This window comes from Carcharhinus amblyrhynchos, chromosome 3 (assembly GCF_965287045.1).
Source record: "Carcharhinus amblyrhynchos chromosome 3, sCarAmb.v2.hapA, whole genome shotgun sequence".
NCBI classification, from domain to species: Eukaryota; Metazoa; Chordata; class Chondrichthyes; order Carcharhiniformes; family Carcharhinidae; genus Carcharhinus; species Carcharhinus amblyrhynchos.
This window is the reverse complement of record NC_137326.1, coordinates 131,379,873-131,404,859: the sequence shown is the minus strand read 5'-3', so window position 1 is coordinate 131,404,859 and position 24,987 is coordinate 131,379,873. Positions and strand designations below refer to the sequence as shown.

The 24,987-nt window shown below is 47.0% G+C and overlaps 1 protein-coding gene across 2 annotated transcripts in view; it reads right to left on the bottom strand.

Annotated features, from left to right (window-relative positions):
- LOC145341133 (muscleblind-like protein 1) overlaps nt 1-3,938 on the bottom strand; it is a 233,676-nt gene extending 229,738 nt beyond the window's left edge. Inside the window, exon 1 of one of the 2 annotated variants that reach the window (XM_080186015.1) lies at nt 3,755-3,938. The gene's annotated coding sequence lies outside the window, so the exon portion shown is untranslated. Of the gene's footprint in view, nt 1-3,387; nt 3,494-3,754 lie in introns of those variants that run through there. The other variant, XM_080186017.1, reaches the window with a different exon arrangement.
- Nucleotides 3,939-24,987: the final 21,049 nt, after the last annotated feature.

Genomic DNA, 24,987 nt, shown 5'->3' with positions numbered 1-24,987 from the left:
AACGCCAAATTTTCCATTCTCACCGGCAGCGGGGAAGGTACGGCCAAGATCGGAGAATCCCGCCCAAGACAGCGACCGATAAATCCAGTGAGGAATTTGGGCTTGGTTAGAATGTGGAACGAAGGCTCGTTGAATGTAACGAAGAGGAAGCTGGGTAAATATGTAAGGGAGGAAGGAATAGAGGGATATGTTGCTGAGACTAAATTAAGTTGGGATTGTGTGCAGCATGGTCACCAGCATAGACCCATTGGCCTGAATGAGCTGTCTCTGCATTGCAAATTCCATGGAGGCATAGCATAATACTTTGCAATGCAGAGATCACTCGGTAAGCTTCTACAAACACTTGTGAAAATGAAAGACCAGTTAATGAGACTGAGGGGGAATTACTGGCCAAATGGCACATAAAGAGGTTTCCCTTTATTTTTATGACTGCGACTCATCTTTCATTCCCTTTCTCTACATTATGAATATCTTCCACTTTCTATGCCTTTTAGCTTTGACGAAGAATCATCTGGGCTTGAAACATCAGCTCTTTTCTCGCTTTAAGATGCTGCCAGATCTGCTGAGATTTTCCAGCATTTTCTCTTTTGGTAAAGAGGCTTCCTTACTCTTCCTCAAACACTATCCTGGGTTCACTTCCAGCTGTGCCACCCTCTGTCTCCTACCTCATCCTCGTTCTACAGAACATTCTGGAGCGCTTGGCCTGGGTCACGTCATGAAATCCCAACATTAGGCATGCACAACCCTCGGTTAATTACCAAAGGCCAGCTCGATGGCACCGTGGTTAGCACTGCTGCCTCACAGAGCCAGGGACCCAGGTTCAATTCTGGCCTTGGGTCACTGTCTGTGTGGCGTCTGCACATTCTCCTTGTCTCTGCTTGGGTTTCCTCCGGGTGCTCCGGCTTCACCCCACAGTCCAAAGATGTGTGGGTTAGGTTAATTGGCCGTGCTGAAATGACCCTCATGTCAGGGGGCCTACTGGGGTTACAGGGAAGGACCCAGGCGGGGTTGTGGTTGGTGCAGACTTGATGGGCTGAATGGCCTCCTGTTGCACTGTAGTGATTCGAGAATTCTGTGAGACGTACACCCAGATCAACGGAAGCAATTGGGAGGTATCTTACTGTAACAATGATTCTGAAGGGAAATCTGTTGCTATCTGGGGAGCTACTGGGCATGTTTTGTGCGTTTGTGTGGAGGCGTTTGCGCATCTGCCCTGCGTGCCTATGTGGGTGTGCGCGTGGAGGAGGTGAGTTGCAGTTGCATATATTTCCATTGTCTATTGAGCAGGGACCGAGGGCAAGTGTGAATCTGGTCACTGGTAATCTTGCAAATGTGACACACAAGAACCCAAACGATCGGATTACCAAAGCTGAATTTACCACAACATCACAAGATAGCAACTTAACACAATTAGCGTGGCTGCCTAAAGAACAAAGAGTGTCTAGTTTTTTTTGGATCATACACAGTGGAAGTAAACCATGGTCAAACTTCAGTACAATCTGCACTTTTCCTCAAGATATAAAAATGTTCGATCTCCTATGACCTTACAGCAAAAACAATCCTACAAGATAAATAAGATCAATTTCATACACAACCAATCTGCATACCACACTAATCTAGGAGAACCTATGGGCTTTCGAATTGGACCCAAAAACAAAATAATTTCAGGGAAAGTTCTCATATTAGCCTGCCCAGAATCTTTTAGAAATGACAAAATTCCAAAGAAATACATGGCTTGCTCCCGATGGTAAGCCAAGATGCAATGTTATGATAAAGTCGTCATAGTCCCAAGTGACCATAACCTGCTCTTCCCTTTGATTTAACCTGAGGATCACCACACCTCAGGTGAGGGGCAAGGTTGAAAATGCAGGGCCTTCATGGGTAACCTCAGCCTGGACAGGAATTGAACCAACGCTGCTGGCATCGCTTTGCATCACAAACCAGCCTTCCAGCCAACTGAGCTGACCCCCCAGCATTATGATACTGGCTGTCTCGAGCCACAGATGAAAATTATTGTTAAAGCAAGGCTCCTCCTCTACCACAACGTTGGCTTAACAATGGAAAATGTTCTATTTTTAATAGGCCCCAATACTCTCCATGGTGACCCGAGGCTCCGTGCATGTCGATAGAGCATTGATTTTATTATAATTAGTACCAATGGCAGTGAGAAGGCCAAGGATGCGAGAGCTAGGGCGGTTAAAGGCCATTCTGGAAATATGAACATTTCCACTAATCTGCACGAGGCTCCATTTCACTGTGGGGTTGGGGGGTGGGGTGGTGGGGGCAGGGGGAAGGAAATAAAGAAGTGAAGGCAACCATCAAGGCGCCAACTCTCAGACCCAAATTTGTCTGATGTCGCAAAGGTAGCCATTTTACTGATAGCTGATAGAATCAGCTGGAGCAGGACCATGTGAAACAGAGCAGCCAACGATAGGGGCAAGTGCGTGCCCAACATGGGCTGCAGAAATGGCATAAAGATAACCCGGTTCGCCAGGCCTTCCTGTTAATGTACCCTTTAGTCATTAATTATTCTTATATCTCTGTCACTCTGGCTCTCTCTTCCTTCTTGCATTCTCTCTCTCTCTCTCTCTCTCTCTCTGTGGTAACTGATTCACTGAGTCAGAGCCATTGGAAAAAGTTCAAACATCTGGATTATTTTAAATTCGGAAGGTCCCCGCCACCCGCCCCCTATCTTGTTTGGATCATTCAAATATCACTACACCACCCACCCCCACCTCCCCCCCCCCCCCTCCCCCACCCCTCACCCTCCCAACACACACCCCTCAATAATTCCGCACAGAAAGCAAGGACCAGTACAAGGGAAAAAATAACCCCACAAGCTCGATGCCTCGCCACCCAACGCCCACCCGCGCCCGCTTCCACCCACCCTCAGCCTCAGGTTACTCCAGCCTGACCCAGGAAGGAAGACGAGGCTGAGAATGATGCCGAGAAATGAGCGAGGCAGAATGGACCAAGGCCGCAAGGTGGACTCAGGGGGAATGGGCCAGCCACAAGGAAGCAGGCACCTTATCAGATGCCCCACATATGTTACCGAAAAGTTCAATGCAGCATATCCTCTCTCTCGTGATGCCTCAACTCACCTTGGCAAACTCTACTCGCTCTTTCAAAACCCGAGAAAGAAAGTGGAAAAAAAAAATAAAAACACACGCCGGGGTGGGGTGGGGTGAGGGACGGGGGGGGGGGAGGGGGGGGTGGTGGAAAGAAAGTTCGAACCCTTCACGCGATTCCGTTTTTTTTTATACAAAACGCACGTTGCAATCCACAATCATGGCTCCTGCATTTTAGAATGACTGCCGGAGCGAGAAACAAAAAGAGGGGACTATTGAAATGAGAAAGGGGGACGCCGGCAATACAGCGAGCACTTACTTCTCTAACAGTTACGGACGGGGTGACGCACTGCAAATAGTGGAGAGAGAGAGAGAGGGAGAGGGGAAAGAAATCACTCCTGAAGAGCAGTCTTCCTCCCTGTAAACTTGGCAAGCCTCATACTGTACTGAAATACAGCACTGGCCATATAAGGAAGCACTGCTAAACATGTCACGCATAATTTATATGCAGAAGGCAGAGAGTTAACCTTTCGGTGCACATACTAGGACCACATGCAGTACATGCTGGCAACAGCCCCTTTTTTTAATCAAATGAACAACACTACCTCTCCCTACCCCCCTCCCCCCACCCCACCGCCACCCACCCACCCACCCCACATCACCTTCAGAAGATAGTAAACAGCTACCTGCACATGTCAAACCTCCGGTGGCAATTGGCGCGTCTCAATCATTCATTCTCACTGAGTCTACTTAAGGGCGGTCGGCCGCTTTTATCCACCTGTTTTTTCCTTTTCCCCCCTCCTCTCCTTTCCCCGCCGGTCGCCGATGTGCGAGGGAGAAGCTGCCCTGGGCTTTGCTTGCCCGCCCTCCTGCCCGCCCCGCTTTGCTCTGCTTTGCTTGCTGGCTGCCGTGACACAGTGACGCTGCCTTGCAGACAGGAAGAGGCTGCGCTGTGGAAGCGGCTGCCTGCAGCTGCGACCTTCTGACTTCGGCTCTGAGCTGGGAGATGATGTGCGACGGGAAACCGTGTACCGCGATAACTTAGAACACCCCCCCCCCCCACAGCCTCCACCACCCAACCCACCCCCCCCCCCCCCACCCCACCACCACCACCACCTCACCACCCCCTGACTCCCTCCTCCTTCCTCACTCCCCTCTTTCCCCTCCACCACCTCCTTCCTTCTACCGAATCAAATAAAGCAGCGATGGCTCGCTCTCACTTCCTCAGCTGTGGTCGAGCCTCCACAAGCACACACACAGACCGACAGACGCACACACACACACACACACACACACACACAGACACACACATACGTAGATATATATAATGTACACACACACACACATTAACTTACCTCACATTTTTTTTGTCTCCGATCCACTCGAAACGGAGGACGGAACGCTCAAGGCATTGTGGGATTCATCTTAATTTTTTTTCTCTCTCTCTCTCTCTCTCCGTTCCAAAGAAACCAAAGGACGTGTTAACGCGCGCAAGTCGCCTCCCCTCCTCTTTGCTAGGGGAGCATGACAGCCGATAGGACTTGCTGAGCTGCAGCTGGTAGAAGAGGGCCGTTGAAATGAAGCTGGGTGGAAACACTTTCGCTCTGTTCAGGCTGCTCGTGTGGTGTTATCCGCTTGCAACGCCCCTCCCCCCCACCCCCCCCCCCCCACCCCCCACCCCACCCCCCCCTCTCCCTGGAGCTGTAACAAACTCTACCAGGAAGCACTCACTGGATTGTACCTGCCAGCTCTCCAGCATGAAGTGGGAAATGCTTGGGTGTCTTCTGGATGTTTCTATCTGTCTCTCTCTCTCTTTCTAAAATGCAGCAGTCTCGTTCTCACGCACACACACACACACACACACACACAGAGGCAGACACACACGTGCATATATTCCGCCACACACAAGAGCAGGAAAAGTCTTGGATCTTGGGCCTCTCGTGCTAAAAGGGGGAAGAGAGACAGAATTAAATGGAGAGCTAAGTGCAGAGGAAGTAGTCAGTGGACAGGAACAACCTCCTCTTTCCCCCTTATAAAACGCTATAATTGGTAGCTCCCATCTGATATGTAAAGCATACAATAACCCCTGAACTGTTAGTGCCACAAGTGAGATACAAGCAAGCTGTTCCCAGGGGGTGCAAGGGACAGCTTCAGTGGTGAGGGGCGGTGGGGTGGCGGAGGTGGGGGTGGGGGGAGTGACAGATTTACGTACATGTTTGTCGTCAACTTCAGCTCAGACTCTCGGCACGCTGGGGAAGTCTGGAAGGCGTACCGGCAAATCTCAGGCCGTTAGCAAATTTCTGAGTTGCACTGTTAACTCTTCACTACCCGAAGTGTAATAAAACCAGGCCTCAAATCAAAGAACGAAGAACAGTACGCAGCTCAGTATCAGGCCCTGCCTGTACCGACACAGATGCCCTTCTAATCTAATATTTTCCTGCCTCTACTTGGTCCATATCTCTCTATTCCATGCCTATTCATGTATCCTCTTGAACATTATTATAGAATCTGCTTTCCACCACCTCCTCTGGCAGCGCGTCCCAGGCATTCATCACCCTGAAAAGCTTGCCCCTTACATCTCTTTTAAACTTTCCCTCTCTCACACTCAACCTACGCCCCCAAATAATTGACCCGTCAATCTTGGGAAAAACACTCTGACTATCCACCCTGTCCAAGCCTCTCGCAATCTTGTAAACCTCTATCAGGTCTCCCTCCATCGCTCCAGTGAAAACAATCCAAGTTTGTTCAACCTCTCTTCATTGTCCATATCCTCCAAACCAGGCAACATCCTGGTCCATCTTTTCTGCACCCTTTCCAATGCATCAACATCCTTCCGGCAGTGTGGAGACCAGAATTGTACACAATACTCCAAATCCGGCCGAAACAAAGTCTTGTACATCTGCAACATGCGATGAAAGCCTGCATGCCACATGCCTTCTTGACCACTTTGTCCACCTGAGTTGCCACCTTCAGGGAACTGTGGGTCTGCACACCCAGATCCCTCTGTGTGCTAATAATTCAAAGGGCTTCACCATTTACTGTGTACTTTCCTTCTGCAATAGACCTTCCAAATCACATCACTTCACATTTCTCTAGGTTACGTTCCATCTTTCGGCCCAGGTCTCCAGCCAATTTATATCCTGCTGTATCCTTTGACAATCCTCCTCACTATCCGCTACTCCCCCAATTTTTGCATCATCTGAAAATTTACTAATCAGGCTACTTACATTTTCATCCATATCATTTATATATATTAATTACAGCGACCCCAGCACTGATGCTTATGGGACACCGCTTGTCATAGACCTCCAGTTAGAAAAGTACCCTTCCACTGCTACTCTCTGCTCTCTGTGTCCAAGCCAGTTTTGTATCCATCTTACCAACTCACCTCAGATCCCATATAATTCACCCTGTTTATCAGCCTACCATGAGGAACCTTGTCTAAGGCTTTACTAAAGTCCATGTAAATGACATCCACTGCCCTGGCCTGGTCAATTTTTCTTGTCACTTTCTCAAAGAATTCAATCAAGTTTGTGAGACATGACTTCCCCTTCACAAAACCATGCTGCCTATCTCTCTTCTAGATGTGAGTGCGTCCTGTCCCTAAGAATCTTCTCCAATAATTACCACTGATGTAAGGCTCACAGGCCTGTAATTTCCCAGATTGTTTCTTCTGCCCTTCTTAAACAGAGGAACAATGTTAGTTACTCTCCAATCCTCTGGTACCTCGCTTGTGACTAAAGAGGATACAAAGATTTTGGCCAAGGTCACAGCAATTTCTTCCCTTGTCTCTCTCAGTATTCTGGGATAGACCCTATCTGGCCCGGGTGACTTGTCCATCTTAAAGTTTTTCAAAACCTCCAATACCTCCTCCCATTTTATCTCAACATGTCCTAGAATGTCAACATCCTCCTTTCTATACACATTATCCACCGTAAGACCATAAGACATAGGAACAGAATTAGGCCACTCAGCCCATCAAATCTGCTCCACCATTCAATTTTAGCTGATATTTTTCTCATCCACATTCCCCTGCCTTTTCCTCATAACCCCTGATCCCCTCATCAATCAAGAACCTATCTATCTCAATGATCTGAACTCCACAGCCTTCTGCTGCAAACAGTTCCATAGATTCACTACTCTCTGGCTGAAGAAATTTGTCCTCATCTCTGTTTTAAAGGATCATCCCTTTAGCCAGAGAATGTGCCTTCTAGTTCTAGTTTTTCACCACATCCTTGTCCTTTGTGAATACTGATGCAAAGTACTTGTTAAGGATCTCACCCACTTCATCTGGCTCCACGCATAAATTCCCTCCACTGTCCATGAGTGGACCTACCAACTCCTCAGTTACCCTCTTCCTCCCCAAATAAAAGGCTATGGGGTTCTCATTAATCCTGCCTGCCAAGGACATTTCATGGCCCCTTTTAGTCCTCCTAAGCTAATTTCATTACTGCCCTTTGCATAGCGTTGGGCTCAGATAAAGTTTTATCAGTGTCACAAGTAGGCTTACATTAACACTGCAATGAAGTTACTTGAAAATCCCCTAGTTGCCACACTCCTGTGCCTGATTGGGTACGCTGTGGGAGAATTTAGCCCGGCCAATGCACCTAACCAGCACATCTTTCAGATTGTGGAAGAAAAAAAAACAGACACGGGGAGAACATGCAGACTCCACTCAGACAGTTACCCAAGGCCGGGAATCCAACCCGGGTCCCTGGTGCTGTGAGGCAGCAGTGTTAACCACTGTGCCACCGTGGATGGACTTATGTGCGACTAATACCATCAAGCTGCTTCCCCACACAAAAAGAAATTGCAAGAAAACTGCAGCACAAATGTGCACATAGCTGTAAAAGTGGATAATGAAAGGAAAGTTGGTAGTGTCACTGTCTCTGAACCAGGTGCTCTGAGGTTCAAGTCCCATGCTAAGACTGGTTACCTCTGGAAGATGTGTTTGAGCAGGTCACGAATGAATCTATGAATACTGTTGATGGTGAGAGTGGGATAAGAGATTCCTGGTCAGGCACACCTTGCCAGCAGTCAATATATAGCAGCATTCCCTCAGATAGAGGAATAAGGTGGGCTTTGTCTATTACTGGGTAAACACAAGTGCTTTTGAGGTGCTTTTTACAACCTCAGGATATCTCAAAGAATTTTACATCTAATTAAATGATTTATAATGTGGGAAACACTGCTTACAATTTGTGTTCAACAAACTCCAATAAAAAACAATGAAGCAATGAAGGGAAGCCATGGCCTCGCGATATTGTCGCTGGACTATTAATGCAGAAACTCAGCTAATGTTCTGGGGACCCAGGTTCGAATCCCACCACGGCAGATTTGAATTCAATAAAAAATATTTGGAATTAAGAATTTACTGTGAAACCATTGTCGGTAAAAACCCATCTGGTTCAATAATGTCCTTTAGGGAAGGAAGTCTGCCATCCTTACCTGGTCTGACCTACATGTGACCCCAGACCCACAGCAATGTGGTTGACTCTTAAAATGCTCTCAGGGGTGGATAATAAATGCTGGTCCAGGTGGAAACACCCACATTCCCATGAATGTAGTTCATTCTCAACTGCCCCTCTGAAATGGCCAAATAATCCATTCAGTTCAAGGGGAGCAGGGATGGGCTACAAATGCTGGCCAGCCACTAACTCCTATTTCCCACAAATTAATATAAAAAAAAATTATGAAATCATCTGTTAAGACCATGAGAAATCGGTACATTCAGCTCTTCCAGCTCCTCTATCGTTCAATGGCTGATCTCGCACTCAGTGAATCCACTTTCCTGCCTTCTGTCCATCTCCCGACTGAATAAAAACCTATCCAGCTCAGCCTTGGAAACGTTCAAGGGCTCGACCTCCACAGCTTCCTGGGGTAAAGAATTCCAAAGATTCATCACTCTTTGAGAGAATTCTTCCTCCAATCCCTCTTATTCTGCGACTGTGCCTTTTGATCCTACACTCTCCCATCCTCCCAACATTTACCCTGTCTAACCATCCAAGAATCCTCTATGTTCCAATCACACCACCTCTCATTCTACTGAACTCCAAGGAGGAGAGGCCCAACTGGTTTAACCTTTCCTCATGTGGCAGTCCCTCCATGCTCACGATCATAAGGTTATAAATATATTAAGGGATAACCTTGGGCTAGGTTACCAGGAGAACTCCCCTGTCTTTCCATTGAAATGGATCCTTCAATATGCACCAAGGTGGCCAGACAATCTTGGTTTAACATCTCTCTTGAATGGTGGCTTCTCTGGAAGTACCGCACTCCTTCAATGCTGCTCTGAACTACAAACTGGGACTTAACGCTCAAACCTCATGCACTGCAGCTTCTGAACTCAGAACCTTCAGAGATAAGGGCATTTTTTTCCTCTCCCCACACATAATGGTGCAAAAGGCAGACTTTCATCTGTTTCCATGGGGAATGCTTCCTGAGAACAGGTCACTAGTCTGTTGCCAGTGGCTTATAACTTGAAGCGGGCGCCACTCCACACCAAGTGTGACTGACCAAGAGTCTCTCCTGCTCTGACTGCCAGCCATGGGTGGTGTTGGAAGGAGTTTGCAAGTTAACACTCAATATATTGGTCATGTTATCATAGAATAGAATCATAGAACCCTACCGTGCGGAAAGAGGCCATTCGGCCCATCAAATCCTCACTGACCACAATTCCACCCAGGTCCTATCCATATAATCCCATGCATTTACCCTAGCTAATCCCCCTGACACTAAGGGACAATTTAGCATGGCCAATCCACCTAACCTGCACATCTTTGGGCTGTGGGAGGAAACCGGAGCTCCCAGAAGGAACCCACCCAGATGCAGGGAGAATGTGCAGACTCCACAGACAGTGACCAGAGCAGGGAATCGAATCTGGGTCCCTGGTGCTGTGAGGCAGCAGTGCTAACCACTGTGGCACCGTGCCACCCTATGAACACCTCTTCTTGGCCATCGTGTACTGGAGCGGGGCCCGGAACTTCTAGCTCAGAGTCAGGGCCATTAACTCACTGCGCCACCAGACTTCCCAGAGGCAAGGTTAAATCATGGTTGGCAGCCCAATTTAACATCTTCAGAAAGTCACAGTTGGAAAACACACACACTGATGGCATTTCTCAGCCCTTGTCACCTTTGGGATCTTCTGGTCCTGTCAAAGATAACCCCCTACGGTGGGTCCCGAACCAGAAGATACTGCCGCTAACCAATGGTGAGCCGCCATCCAGAAAGCATACCACAGAGGTGGGTTTGGTCATTGAGATGTTAGTAATAGAATAACAGAAAAATGTCTGGTTTACCACACCATGTCAGGGTACACAGCATTGAAGATACACAACACTGAGGGTACACATCTCTGAGGGTCCACGGCACTTGGGTCCACAGCACTGAGGGTACACAGCACTGAGGGTACACAGCACTGATGATATGCAGCACTGAGGATACGCAGCACTAGGGGTCCACAGCACCAAGGATACGCAGCACTGAAAGTACACAACACTAGGGGTACACAGCACTGAAGATACACAGCACTGTGGATACTCAGCACTGTAGATACACAGCACTGAGGATACAAGCATTGAAGATACACAGCACGGAGGGTACACAGCACTAAGGATACACCACACTGAGGATACACAGCATTTGGGGCTACACAGTATTGTAGATACACAGCACTGAGCACACAGCACTGAGAGTACACAGCACTGAGGGTACACAGCACTGAGGGTACACAGCACTGAGGGTACACAGCACTGAGAGTACACAGCACTGAGGGTACACAGCACTGAGAGTACACAGCACTGAGAGCACACAGCACTGAGAGTACACAGCACTGAGAGTACACAGCACTGAGGGTACACAGCACTGAGAGCACACAGCACTGAGAGTACACAGCACTGAGGGTACACAGCACTGAGGGTACACAGCACTGAGGGTACACAGCATTGAGGGTACACAGCACTGAGGATACACAGCACTATAGATACACAGCACTGAAGGTACACAACACTGTGGGTGTACAGCTCATCCAGGTACTTTTTAAAGGGATGTGAGGCATCCTGCCTCCACCCCTCTCCCAGGCAGCACATTCCAGACCATCACCACCCGCTGGGTAAAAAAGATTTTCCTCACATCTCCCCAAAATGTCTATTTCAGCATGATCATAAACAAGTTTTGACATTTTGTTCCTCATATCCACGTCATTGGTGATTGAGAACTTTGTGGTAATGGAGTCTGGACTCTTTATTTTTGGAATACAAAGAAAACAGTTCCAGGAACAGCAATTATTGGGTGTAGCATGAAAACAATGTTTCCTTTCTGGTGATGTCTATCCAGGCAAAGAAGTGTTGACTAATGATGATAGATCAGAGATGGTCCTTAATATGGTGACATTTAAAATAGATGAATCAAAATACTAGAACAAATGGGATTCTCCCCAAGACACCCATGAACGCAGAAGCAGGGATATGAAGTTTTTTTGCACTCAACGATCTATCATTTATATTTTTAGGCCCAACTAGTTTTTCTTTTATATATTCATTCATGCGACACGGGCATTGCTGTCTGGCCTGCATTTATTACCCATCCCTAGTTGCCTAAGGCCAGTTGAGAGTCAACCACGTTGCTGTGGTTCTGGATTCACACGAAGGCCAGACCGGGTAAGGACGGCAGATTTCCTTCCCTCAAAGACATTAATGAACCAGATGGGTTTTTCCGACAATCGACAATGATTTCATGGCCACCACTAGATTCTTAACCCCTGATTTTTTTTGTTGAATTCAAATTCCACCATCTGCTGTGGCGGAAGTCAAACTCTGGTCCCCGGAACATTAGCTGAGTTTCTGGATGAATAGTCTAGCGATTACCTGCCTGTTTTATTGGCAGTAAGAAGTCTCAGAACACCAGGTTAAAGTCCAACTGGTTTATTTGGTAGCACACACCACTAGCTTTCGGGGTTTTGCCCTTTCAGCCGGCAGTTTGCCAACACCGGCATCTCCACATCATGCCTTACCATCAACACTGCAAATTGCCAGTTGAAGGGGCAATACCCTGAAAGCTAGTGGTGTTTCCTACCAAATAAACCAGTTGGACTTTAACCTGGTGTTCTGAGACTTCTCATTGTGTTTGCCCCAGTCCAACATCGGTATCTGCACACCATGTTTTATTGGCAACAGAGGAATTCTATGAAAAGGCTCACCAGTCAATAACTGTGCTCTCTGAGTGCTGTGTTCCCGGAATTAATATTGCCTCAGTCCCTACTGGCTTTAGACTATAGATGAGATGATGTTTGCCAAGATAACACTGCCCACACTTTTCCTTAAAAATCCCATTGTGCATGACACACCTACCAGCAGGGAGCCAAGCCAGACCGGGGAGCTGTGACTGAGTGCACCTACACCCTCTGAACCTATTTCTTTGATAACCCATTAGACAGGGCCATGCCCGCTCACAAGTCTGATCCTGTACCTAACACTGGCGAGTCAGAGGACCTAACTGAACAAGTTTCTCTTTTACTGAAAAGAGATAAATAAACTCTACCCGGGGGTGGGGGGTGGAACTCAAGGGACCAAGTGAACAGGATGTGTACAGGTAACAAAGCAAATCTTTGACTGGCAGCCTATTAAAATTCATTCTGCTGGATCAAGGCTAGTTCAGTAACTTCATGCCTAGAGCCTCAAATTTATTTAAGTGCGGTTAACACCCTGGATGCTGGTGTATTGTTAGTGTCACCGAACCAGCAGTCCTGAGATCCACTCCGATGCTCTAAGGCCATAGGTTCAATTCCTACCATGGCACCTGTTCAAATTTAAATTGAATTACTGAACAAAATAATTGGAGTTTGAATAGTCATTGACTTCAGGAAGGATACTGAAGGGCATGCCCCTGTTTACAGCAGTGGGGACGAAGTTTGTCCCCATTGTCAGAGGTAGGTTCTTTACTCAGAGGGTAGTAAGGGCGTGGAATGCCCTGCCTGCAGCAGTTGTGGACTCGCCAACTTTAAGGGCGTTCAATTGGTCAGTGGATAGGCTTACGGATAACATTGGAATAGTTTAGTTTAGAGGGTCATTAGGTTGGTTCCACTGGTCGGCGCAACATCGAGGGCCGAAGGGCCTGTACTGTGCTGTAATGTTCTATGTTCTATGAAGTAGAAATGGTTGAAAGTTGCAGGTTTTTACATGACCAGATCATCAACAATCTGTCCTGGTCCTTTTATGCTGACGCGATAGTTAAGAAAGCCCACCAGCACCTCTACTTTCTCAGCAGACTAAGAAAAATTGGCACGTCTGCTACAACTCTCACTAACTTATACAGATGCACCGTAGACAGCATTATTTCTGGTTGTATCACAGCTTGGTGTGGCTCCTGCTCTGTTCAAGATCGCAAGAAACTTCAAACGGTCATGAATGAAGCCAGTCCATCACTCAAACCAGCCTCTCACCCATTGGCGTGGTCTACACTTTCCGCTGCTTCAGAAAAGCAGCCAGTATAAACAAGGACCCCACACACCCTGGACATTCTCTCTTCCACCTTGTTCCATCGGGAAAAGATACAAAATTCTGAGGTCACGTGCCAAACTATCTCAAAAACAACTATTTTTCCTGCTGCCATCAGACTTTTGAATGTACCTACCTCGCATTGATCTTTCTCTACATCCTAGCTATGACTGTAACACTACATTCTGCACTCTCTCATTCCCTTCTCTATGAACGGTATGTTTTGTCTACAGAGCACACAAGAAACAATACCTTTCACTGTGTATATGTGACAATAATAAATCAAACCAAATCAAATCAGTAATGGTGACCATGAAAGCTATCATTAACTGTCGTAAAAATCCATCTGGTTCACGAATATCTTTAGAACATTACCTGGTCTGGCCTACATGTGACTCCAGATCCATAAGAAAATGTGGTTTACTCTTAACTACTGTCAAGGACAATTAAATATTTGTGACAAATGCTGGCTTTGCCAGTGATAACTACATTGCATAAAAATATAAATCACTCTATGGTCTCACCCCTCTCAATGTTTGTATCCTGTCTTCATTCTTCCAAGTCTGGTCTTTTATGCTTCTTCAGTTCCCTTTGGTACATCAGCCTTCCACTGTCCAGGCCTTGTGAGCTCCCTAACCACTGCACTGTCCACTACCTCTCCTCATTTAGGACACTCCTAAAAACATTATGCTTTTTAGTCATCGTTCTGAGCAGTTCCTCACGGCATGGTGGCACAGTGGTTCACATGGCTGCCTCACAGCGGCAGAGACACGGGTTCAATTTGGGTGACTGTCTGTTCAGAGTCCACACATTCTCCCCATGTCTGCATGGGTTTCCTCCGGCAGCTCTGGTTTCCTCCCACAGTCCAAAGATGTGCAGGTTAGGTGGATTGGCCATGCTAAATTACCCCTTAGTGTTTGGGAAATAGTGGAGTAAATGTATGGGGTTGTGCGGATAGGACAATAGGTGGGCCTGGGTATGATGTTCTTTGGGAGAGTCTGTGCAGACTCAATGGGCCGAATGCCCTCTTTCTGCACTGTAGGGATTCCATTCTATGTTCTATGTAAGATCAGTCATATTGAAAGGCAGAATTGGCTCAAGGGCTGAATTGCAAGCTCCTGCTCTCAGTTCTTATGATTTCACTTTTTGCCAGCCAGCGACACCCACAACCTACGAACGAATAAAAAAAAGTATTTCTCTGCAGGAACCTTCAAAGATTTGTGTATGTACCACACCTTTAAAATGGTACCGTTTAGTTTCTATTGCCTCTCGTCAGTCTTTCTTCCAAAGTGGATCACTTCACACTTTGCTGTGCTGCATTCCATCTGCCATATGCCTGCCCATTTCAGCAATCTGTCTGTGTAAAGTAGCTAGCGACTGTACCCATGCAGAGTTAAGTCCATTTGCAGCACACAGATACTCAATACTCACCAATATAGAAAATATTCCAAACTACTCTTTCAGATGCAAACTGGATGACCTCAGACTTCCCCGCATTGATCTCCATTTGCCACTTTTTTGTCCAATCACTTTGGCTGCTTATGTCCTTTTGTGTCCACCTGCAAATTCACTACATCTTCAAACTGAGATGTGCAGCTCACTGTTCCATAACGTATCAGAGCAGAACTAGATCACTGGGCCCATTGAGTTTACGCCACCAGCATGACTGATCTGATATAATAATCTTCAATTCCACTTTCCCGCTTTATCCCGATAACTCTTGATTCCCTTACTGAACAGGCTTGAACATACTTAACCACACAGCCTCTACAGCCCCCTGCAGTAAAAGATTCCCAGATTCACTAGCCCCTGAGAGAAGAAATTCCTTCTCACCTTTGTCAGGGAGGCAATGACCTTGTGGTATTATCGCTAGACTATTAATCCAGAAACTCAAATAATGTTCTAGTAACGTGGGTTTGAATCTCGCCACGGCAGGTGATGGAATTTGAATTAAAAAACAAATTGGAGTTAAGAATCCACTGATAACCATGAAACCATTGTCAATTGTCAGAAAAACTCATCTGGTTCACTAATGTCCTTTAGGGAAGGGAATCCTTACCTGATTTGGCCTAAATATGACTCCAGAGCCACAGCAATGTGGTTGACTCTCAACGACACTCAGGCACCTAGGGATGGGCAATAAATGCTGACCAGCCAGCGACACCTATGTCCCATGAATGAATAAAAAAAAGGACAAACCCTTACTCTGAGATTATATCCTCTGGTCCAACAACCACACAACATCTACCCTGTGAAGCTTCCCTGGGAAACCGATTCAGTTATGTCCAAGTTATTAACATATGCGGTTAGAAGATAACTGGGGTCCAGTACAGAAACCCGAGGAGCACCACCGTCACAGCGTGTCAATTCAAGATCAAGGTCTGCCACATAAAATTGGACTTGGGCTGAGAAAGCAAACAAATTCAGTCTGGTCGGCAACTGTACGCTCCACCCAATATTCAGTGATTTCACCCAAATTTAGCATCGGAAATAGGTGGAAAGTGAGATCTACGAAACAGCAGCTACCTCCACTTTGGTGACCCAGGCATGTGAAACACGTGTGCTTGTCAGAACTGGTACCAACAGGACTGAACTCTGTGGATTCCGTTGTAGAGATGAGGTCAACTTCTGGATGAATAGGGTACCCCTTTGGAAATGGTCCCATTAGAATGGTCAGAAGCCTGATGGGAGAGACCAGTTGCCTTTTGGAAGATGTCAGGTGTTCCTTTGATTGACAAAAGTGGGCATGAATGTGCATGAAAAATGAGCATTAACTCACTAACTGCCAAGATCAATGAGACTGCCAAAAATGACTCAAAACGTTAACTTTATTTCTTTCTCCATAGTTACTGCCAGACCTGCTGAGTTTATCCAGCATTTTATGTTTTTTCTATGAATAGCATTGCTTGTTTTATGAGGGATTATATCCTTTAATGTAACATTTGTTCTTGTAAGGGATCACATAGTTGAAGGAATGTAATTGTAGCTTTTTTTAAAGAGTGCCAGCACTTTTTTTTATAAAGTCAACAACAGACACTTAGATCATTGTATTACTTAATCTCAGCATGACTCCTGATATCTGCCCACAGTGGATACTGTGTGAGTTGTTGTGTAAGGTGGAAGGGCAAAATGTCATCAGTGGGAGCGTGGGTTAGCACAACTTGGCAATAAGTTGGCTAGGGGCTATAAAGGGTGATGGGGCTGGGAAAAGAGGTGGCAAGGAGGGTATTAGAGGTCATGAGAGGTTAGCATAGGTTGGCACAGATCAAGAGTGAGGGAAGTGCATGGTGAGCATTGGAGGTTGTTTAAAAAAAACAACACAGTGCCAGAGCACTGAGGTGAGCAGTCCACACATCCTGCCTCTACACCCAGCAGTCTCTGAGAGATCTCAGCCTCCCCAAACAAAAACCCCAACTCTGAAGGCATTTGCGAAGGTGGAAAACATTCTGACCACTGTGCCACCGTAACATCCAAGGTCCTCTCCATTTCCACATGCCATCATTTTTTAAAACAGTGAATAGTATTCAGTGTGAAGCTCTATTTGATGCCTTCAGTGCAAATAACACTTCAAAACCAAATGACGAAGAAACGCTTTATCAGTTCAGCATGCCAGCAATAGAATAGTGCATCCTCTTACTCATCCTTTGCAGCACTGTGGGGGTTTGATTAATACACGTGACATTGTGGCTCATGGTTAGCATTGCTGCCTCACAGTGCCAGAGGTCCAGTTTCAAGTCCTGTCGTGGGTAACTTTGTGTGTGGAGTTTGCGTGTTCTCTTTGTGTCTGTGTGGGTTTCCTCTGGGTGCTCCGGTTTCCTCCCACACACTAAAGATGTGCTGGTTAAGTGCATTGGTCATGCTAAATTCTCCCTCAGTGTAACTGAACAGGTGCCAGAGTGTGGCGACTCAGGGATTTTCACAATAACTTCATTGCACTGTTAATGTAAGCCTACTCGTGACACTAATAAATAAATTTAAACATCCATATGTTGACAGCTCCTATCGTGTATAGAATGTTCAATTAATAAAAGTTTTTTGGACAAGGAATACCTCCCCATATTAAAGTTTATTTATTAGTCGCAAGTAAGGCTTACATTAACACTGCAAAGAAGTTACTGTGAAATTCCCTTAGTCATCACATTCTGGCATCTATTCAGGTCAATGCACCAAACCAACACATCTTTCAGACTGTGGGAGGGAACTGGAGCACCCAGAGGAAACCCACGCAGACACGGGGAGAATGTGCAAACTCCATACAGACAGTCACCCAATTGAATCAGGATCCCTGGCGCTGTGAGGCAGCAGTGCTAACCACTGTACCACAATGCCGCCTAACATTAATGGAGTTTGGTTTGGTTTGGTTTCCTCAATGGCGGTGGAATCTCACCATGGTCTCTGCCACTGAATAGCAGTACTGTAATAAGTCTTTGGATACAGAAGTCCCTTCACTGAAATCACTTTATTTACAATTCCAACAGCAGTGCACAGAGTGCTATCAGCCAGCAGTCTATCTTCGGGAGTGCCAGAGGAACTGACAGTCTCGGTTAGATACAAGGGAAAGACTCCCTGACTGACCCATCAGTTGACTCCTCAATCAGGGAGTTCATATTCCAGTGGGCCAACCTTAATGGGCTGATTGCAGTCATTACAATTACCATCAATGAATCCCATATGATCAACATCTTTGACTATTGATCAACCTGAACTGGATCAGTCACATGAGTACCGTGGCTAAAAGGGCATGTGAGAGGCTGGAAATTCTGTAGTGAGCAACTCACCTCTTGACTGGCCTACAAGACATAAGCCGGGAGTGTGATGGAATATTTTCCACCTGTCTGGATGAGTGCAGCTCCAACAACACTCAAGAAGCTCCACACCATCCAGCACAAAGCAGCCTGCTTGATTGGCATCTCTCCTACCATCTTAAAAATTCACTCCTTCCACCACCAGTGGCAGCCATGTGTTCCAATTATAAGATGCACTGCAGCAACTCATCAATGTTCCTTTGAAAGTATTGTCCAACTGTGTGATCTCTACCATCTAGAAGGACAAGGGCAGTAGATACCTGGGAAGACCACCACCTGAAAGTTCCCCTCCCAGTCACTCACCATCCTGATGTATCGGCATTCCTTCACTGTCGCTGGGTCAAAATCTTCAAACTCGCCCCCTAACCGCACTATGGGTGTACTTACACCGCGTGGACAACAGCGGTTTAAGAAGGCAGCTCACCGCCGCTTTCTCAAGGCTAATCAGGGATGGGCAATAAATGTTGGCCTAGCCAGCGATACCCACACCTCATGATAGGGCAAAAAAATGTGACAATTCTCACACAATGCACATTAAGAGTCAACTTACTTTTGCAGGGCAGATCTCGAGGATAAATCACTGACTGAGACAATCTACATTACAATATAACACCTAACAGCGATAGTTGAAGATGTCAAAACATTTTGCGCTTACCTTTCAGAGTGTTGTTGAGTGAAAGCCCCACCAGCTGTGGTGGCAAACTCTCCAAGGAGTTTCACAATATTCAGGCTTTCCAAACCCACAATAGTATTTGAGAATAGCCTGGGTGGATTAATATTTCCCTCTGGCCCTCCCAATGGCATAGTAGGCACAATGGTTAGCACTGCTGCCTCACAGCCCCAGGGATCCCGTTCAATTCCCGGTTTGGGCCACCGCCTGCGCGGAGTCTGCACGTTCTCCCCGTGTCTGCCTGGGTTTCCTCTGGGTGCTCCGGTTTCCCCCCCGACAGTCTGAAACATGCCTTGATTATGTGCATTGGCCGTGATAAATTCTCTCTCAGTGTACCCGAACAGGCGCCAGAGTGTGGTGCCTGGGGGATTTTCACAGTAACTTCATTGCAGTGTTAATGTAAGCCTTGCAACACTAACAAAATAAACTGTAAAACAACGGAATTCCGATCCTGGAAGAGGAGGTGCAAGTCCACATTGGAAAAAGAGGCTGATTGAAACTTGCATGGAGTTGGGAAGGCAGGGGGGAGTTATTTTCCAACAGAAAATAAATCACAGTCAGTGTATTTGAGAACCCGGATGACACCTCCTCTGAAAAATGAAAATTTAGGCCTATCTCAGTATCTGTGGGTTCCTGCTAATGGTATGCATTGTTGTTCTTTTGGGATTCACTCAAGTAACCTAGGATCTGTTTGACATCCATGGCCAAGAGTTCACAGTCGCAGCTGTTAATGAGTTCCTTAACACAATGCCCCAGCCAGAGATAAAAATAAGTTGTGAAAATAAAGTTCATGCCATTCCCTCGTGCCTCAAGCAGCGTAAAGTAAACAGAACAGGCAGGCTAGGGTAAAGTATGGAGCCTCAGAGAGCCTCACACATCAGATCCTGAGAAATATAACCCCCAGCCTGAACCTTTGTCAGTCATGAATTTCCTTGGAATGATACATAGAATCAGAGAGTTCCTACAGTACAGAATGAGGTCATTTGGCCCATTTGTACTGACTACAATCCCACTCTGGCCCTATCCCCTTATCCCTCATTTCTCCTGCTAATTCCCCTGACCCTAAGGGACAGTTTAGCATGGCTAATCAACCTAACCTGCACATCTTTGGAGCGTGGGAGGAAACCAGAGCACCTGAAGAAAACCCACGCGGACACGGGGAGAACGTGCAGACTCCACACAGACAGTGACCCAAGGCTGGAATTGAACCTGACTCCCTGGCACTGTGAGACAGCAGTGTTAACCACAGTGCCACCGTGCTGTCCTGAAGATCTGCAGGAGATCATTCAGCCCATCACACATGCTCCTTTCCCCCATAGCTCTGTTGTTACAGAATATTGGTCTGAATTTCCTGCCCAATCTCAATATTTGGCTGGCAAGAGGATTTACCTTGTGTGGGCAAAAATGTACAGGCTTAGGCCTCAGGAGGAAGGGCTGAGCTGTATCTCCATCAGAAGCCCTCTTCTGACTTTGGCTTTTTCCCCCCCCACCCCCCCTCCCCACCCTATCCCCCACCTCTTTGACTGCTGGCACTTGGCCTCTCCCCCCGACACTCAAATCACCCCCTTTGCGCCCTCTCAGGCCTTCCCTACCCTCTCCCACCCTGCGACTCCTTAAGCGTTACTTTACCCTCTGATCTCAAGACTTAGGCTCCGGCATGGCCCCAAAGTTCTTCTTCAGTCCGCCGCAGTTATTGTTGCTGCGGTGACTGGACAATCAGATAGGCCGGGGCCTCACTCCTGAGGAACTTCTCCTGAAGGAGGGGCGGGAATTCAATCCTGCCGCCGCTTACCATTTATTCAGGCATGACATGGCTGCAAGGAGGTTGGAATCGGTGGGAGTGTGTTGCCGGATGACTCACTGGACAGCAAGAAGAGAAACCCCCAGCATCAAAAAACTTCAGACCATTGTTTTTTTTCCCCTCATTGCGCACCTTCCGCTGATCACGACTAAGAGTTTTTATCTGATCTTGATCTGCTGTCATTGCAAAGTTCCACTTTTAGATTGGCATGGTAGCACAGTGGTTAACACTGCTGTTTCACAGCATCAGGTACCCGGGTTCGATTCCGGCGTGAGTCACTCTCTATTTGGAGTCTGCACGTTCTCCCCATGTCAGCTTGGGTTTCTTCCCAGTGCTCCGGTTTCCTCCCACAATCTGAAAGATGTGCTGTTTGGGTGCATTGGCCGTGCTAAATTCTCCCTCAGTGTACCTAAACAGGTGCCAGAGTGTGGCGACGAGGGAATTTTCACACTAACATCATTGCAGTGACTAATAAATAAACTTAAAAATTTAAGTGCATAGCCTTCTTTCCAAATTCCTTCTTGGTACAACAGACTTCATTGCCTTATTTGATGAACAGTTCACAGAATCATAGTAACCTAAAAACACAGAAAGGGGAAGCTGTTTTCCTGTCCTGTCTATACTGGCACTTTGTTAGAGCTATCCAATTAGCCTTCACTTTCCCAATAACCCTACCTTTACCTCCCCACTTTCAAGTGTCCATAGAATGCCAACAGTGCAGAAAGAGGCTATTCAGCCCATTGAGTTTGCACTGACCACAATGAGGATAGCCAGGCCCTATCCCCACAACCTGCATTTATCCTAGCGAATCCCCCTGAGGGTGCAATTTCGGGGCAATTTAGCATGGCCAATCCACCTAACCCACACATCTTTGGACTGTGGCAGGAAACCGGAGCACCCGGTGGAAACCCCATGCAGTCATGGGGAGAATGTGCAAGCTCCACACAGCCAGCGACCCAAGCCGGGAATCGAACCTGGATCCCTGGCGCTGTGAGGCAGCAGTGCTAACCACTGTGCCACCATCTGGTTTCCTTTTTAAAGTAATAATTGAATCCGTTTCGATCAGCCACCATAACAACGAGCCGCAGAAAGCATTCTCGTCATCCCTCCCCCGCCCTCCCGACCCGGTTCTTTAATCATTATTTGGAATTTGTCACTCCCCTTCCGGTGAGAGAGAAAGTTTCTCCTCATTGACTCTATCCAAAACCTGCACGATCTCAAAACATCTCCGTTAACGTTCTGCCGCTCATCGCCCCCATTGCTCTGAAAGCCAGGTGGGACAGCAGCCATTGCTCTTTGATTGATCACTTGCCGTTCTTAACCTTGACAGCCCCCGCACCCTGGGTCGTGACCCTTCCCCCCCACCCTCTCGGCTGCTCAGAACACGGCTCAAAAACGTTTGCTGTGCGCATTCCTCAGTCTATTCCTATCACGCCTGACTCGAGACTGTTGGAATTTTACCTGCTCTCACAAGGGGCATTGTGCAAACCTTCTGTCCACGCAATTGGAACTTATGATCCCCTTCCACCTCCCGCAGAAGGAAAGAAAACAGTTGGAAAAAAGGGGGAAATAAGAACACTTGTCTGAACTGGCCTGTTATGCTTTAAAATGGGACACGCGGAAATAAAAACTATTGGCCTGAACTGGGCCTGTACAGTTTAGAGTGAAACACTAATGAAAGGGGGACATAAGACCACTGGTCTGAAGTGGCCTTTTGTAGTTTAAAATGGGAAACTAGTCAAATAAGAACCCTGGTATTGACTTTGCAGTGTTGAGGAGCAGAAGGAACTTGGGATCCGGGTCCATAGGGCTCTTAAATTGGCCTCGCAGGTGGAGGATGTGGTCAAGAAGGCATATGGTGTACTGGCCTTCATTAATCGAGGGATTGAGTTTAGAGTCAGGAGGTCATGCTGCAACTTTATAAGACCCTTGTCAGACCCCACTTGGAGTACTGTGCACAGTTCTGGTCGCCTCACTACAGGAAGGATGTGGAAGCTATTGAGAGGGTGCAGAGATTTACAAGGATGTTGCCTGGATTGGGAGGCATGCCTTATGTAGATAGGTTGAGGGAGCTGGGACTCTTCTCCTTGGACAGACGAAGGTTGAGAGGCGACCTGATAGAGGTTTATAAAATGTTGAGAGGAATAGACAAGGTGGATTCTCGGAGGCAATTTCCCAGGGCTGAAACGGTCGTTACGAGAGGACACAGGTTTAAGGTGCTGGGAAGCAAGTGCAGAGGAGATGTCAGGGGTAAGTTTTTCACTCAGAGGGTGGTGAGTGAGTGGAATCGGCTGCCATCGGTGGTGGTAGAGGCGAACTCGCTGGCGTCTTTTAAAAGACTTCTGGATGAGCACATGGGATTTAATAGGATTGGGAGTTACAGATAGTTCTATGGCCTGGTAGTTATGGATATGGTCGGCGCAACTTGTGGGCCGAAGGGCCTGTGTGTGCTGTAGTGTTCTATGTTCTATCCTTCCCCCCCTCCGCCCCCACTCCCCCCTGCCACCACTCTGGGAAAAGCTGCATGTGGTCATGCTGCAGTCTTGACTGAACTTCAGGTACTGACATCTGTAGGTTTGCTCTGAGTAAGCAACAACGTGCACACCAGATCAGCAGAGTCTGGCTTTGCGAGAGAGAGAGAGAGAGAGACAGAATGAAATTCCAGGCCAAGCTGCTGCTGAGGACCTGGTGGGAAGCTAGCTGGCGTGTTGACCCCTGGTATCCAACCAACACCCCCCTCCCTCGACTCCTCCCCATTACCCTTTGACCTGAACAAATAAGTTCTGGAATTTTAAAGAAAGGAGGCCCAAAAGGACAAAGTGAGAAGCTTTCTTATGAATTCATGCGATGATGAGTGTTTTCATCTTACTAGATCAACATCAAAGCGCAGCTTATCATTACAACGCAGCCCAATCATTAGTAATGACAGGTTTACAGTAGTGACTTACATTTTTCAGTGTTGCTTCAGCTAGTGGCCATGTTAGCATTCCTCAGCTGCTTGGAACTTATAAGAACATAAGCAATAGGAGCAGGAGTAGGCCATCTAGCCCTTCGAGCCTGCCCCGCCATTCAATAAGATCATGGCTGATCTGAAGTGGATCAGTTCCACTTTCCCGCCTTCTCCCCATAACCCTTAATTCCCCTGTCTATCAGAAACCGATCTACCTGTGACTTAAATATATTTAGCAAGGCAGCCTCCACCACTTCAATGGGCAGAGAATTCCAGAGATTCACCACCCTTTGAGTGAAGAAGTTCCTCCTCAGCTCTGAGGAACTATAAACCTTAACAATTACATACCTTTAAATTAGATTCAGCTTCGAATTGGTTGATGCTAATGGAAGCCCAGCACACCAACTTGGATGTTAAAGTGGCGCAAGGCACCATAACGCTGAATCAATTCTTTAGGTTGAAGCACTCATCATAAAGGATCAAAATCAAGCCCCGGGCAATTTCTCTTTTACTCCTCGCGCCAAGATTACAGGTCGTGAGGTAATTGGTGATGGGTTGAAGGGTTATGGGGAGAAGTCAGGAAAATGGGGATGAGGAGCATATCATGAAATGGCGGATCAGACTCAATGGGCCGAATAGCCTAATTCTGCTCCTATTATAACTTATGAACTTACGAAGATCACTCAGCCCACCAGGTACAGCAGTTCCTATTCCATCTCCCTTGTCATTGAAGCACCCATATTGTTTCTCAACCTATCCCTATAATGCAGAAAGAGGCGATTCAGCCCATCGAATCTGCACCGACAAACAATCCCACCCAGGCCCTAACCCTCGTAACCCCATGTACTTACCCCACCAATCTCCCTGACACTAAGGGGCAATTTAGCTTGGCCAATCCACTAAGCCGCACATCTTTTGGACTGTGGGAGGAAACCGGAGCACCAGGAGGAAACCCATACAGACATCGGTAGAACTGGCAAACTCCAAACAGACCGTCATCCGAGGCCGGAATTGAACCCAGTTCCCTGGCACTGTGAGGCAGCTGTGATAACCATTGTGCCACTGTGCTGCCCAATCTTTTAAAATCGAGGAGGGTAAGGTATAAGTGTGGGTCATTCAGGCCTTACACCTACCTCAACCATAGAATCATAGAATCCCTACAGTACAGAAGGAGGCCATTTGGCCCATTGAGTCTGCACC